Source organism: Arachis ipaensis, chromosome B10 (assembly GCF_000816755.2).
Source record: "Arachis ipaensis cultivar K30076 chromosome B10, Araip1.1, whole genome shotgun sequence".
Classification (NCBI taxonomy): domain Eukaryota; kingdom Viridiplantae; phylum Streptophyta; class Magnoliopsida; order Fabales; family Fabaceae; genus Arachis; species Arachis ipaensis.
The window spans coordinates 7,056,873-7,058,373 of record NC_029794.2 but is presented as its reverse complement, the minus strand read 5'-3'; the positions used below and the strand labels follow the sequence as shown (position 1 = coordinate 7,058,373).

The 1,501-nt window shown below is 39.4% G+C and overlaps 1 long non-coding RNA gene across 1 annotated transcript; it reads right to left on the bottom strand.

Annotated features, from left to right (window-relative positions):
* On the bottom strand, positions 765 to 1,456 carry LOC107622258. The gene is made up of 3 exons (XR_001616152.2): positions 1,186 to 1,456; positions 1,034 to 1,113; positions 765 to 940 (listed from the first exon to the last, which is right to left on the bottom strand). It is a non-coding gene; the product is annotated as an uncharacterized LOC107622258 (long non-coding RNA).

Sequence of the window (1,501 nt, the reverse complement as noted above, 5' to 3'; positions counted from 1 at the left end):
TCTGAATATGAAATTTAAAATCCCAGATCTACATGCAGTGTATCACCAAAACATCAAAAGAAAGCAAAGCATTTAAATAAAAAAAGTATGAAATTGAAAGAGGATACAATGTACAACCCAAGTGTTGTAAAACAAAGAAGTAAAAAATAGAATGAAAATAAAGACAAAGTTACTTTTTTTAAAACACTCAAATAGGCAGAAAAATGACATATTTGGGAGACGAGAATGGAAGAATCATAATGAAGATAAAGGAAACTAAGCCAAAATCAACAAGCCCAACTGTACAAACACACCAACAACCAACCTGACTCAGAATACTATTATAAACAATACACAAATGATAAATATCAAGCTTTTGTCGTAAAAATATGGGAAAATGATAACAGAGTTGAACCAATGGAAAGTGGCAAAGAACACACCACAGCTATGAAACAGCAGTTACCAATGTCCTGTACTTTACAGGATAAATTTATCAACAAACAAATTATTCAGATTAGTGCGTGCAAAGTTTCTCAATTTCTCCTGTGCAAGGGAGATGCAAACCAAAGAAACACATTCTTGGGTAATTAAAAAAATAGGAAGTAGATGCAAGAGAGATGCAAACCAAAGAAACTCAACCCTCTAACATTGATAACGATCCTTTGTTAAAGCTTTCTACTCTAACTATCACTTTTAATACAGAGCACCCATTAAATAAAAAAAGGGGTACCTTCGAATTCCAGTATATGAACAACGGCCATTAACCCCAGTTAAAGACAGATATAGATAAATATTTTTACAAAATTCTAACCAACAATGAAATCAATAAGAAAAGATCACAGTGTCAGGACTAACCAGTGCCAGGGGACTGGTCGCGAAGGTAGCTGCGCAACTCGACAGGGGAGAGTATGAGCTTCAGGAATTGTGGATGATAGGGGAAAGCTTGAAAAATTGGGGGTTTCTGCAAAATTGGGGTTCTCGATTAGGGTTCTCAATTAATGGTTGTAACATGAAAAGGGAGAATTGACAAGTCGAATCATGATAAAATCCTCACCTGGGTGGGTTCTTCCTTGATATTTCTTGGCTGTGCTCCCGCTCTTGGTTGGCGTGCTACCAAACTCAACTCGCGGGTTTCTGCAGAATTGGGGGGAAGTAATTTTGAGTTGTAAGATAAAAGTGGAATTGAAACACTGATTTGAAACTCACCTAGTGGCGTTTATTGAAGAAGTCGCCGGGTGGGGTGGTTTTGTTTGGCGCCTCTTCCCCCGCTTTGTTCGCACCAGGAAGATACTGTGAAACGAGGAAGCCTGAAGATATACTTCCTAATTTAGCAGCGGTGTTCACTCCCCAGCCGCTATCCAGGGGAGTTTTGTGGCTTTTACCTGAGCGCCACACATCTCTGCCAGGATCCTTCTTGATTAGCGGCGATTATGGTCACGGCCGCCAACCCCCTGCCGCTACTCTCCGCCTCTACGGTAGTGACTCTATATAAATGTAGCCTTTTGTCCCTCATTTTTTTAAA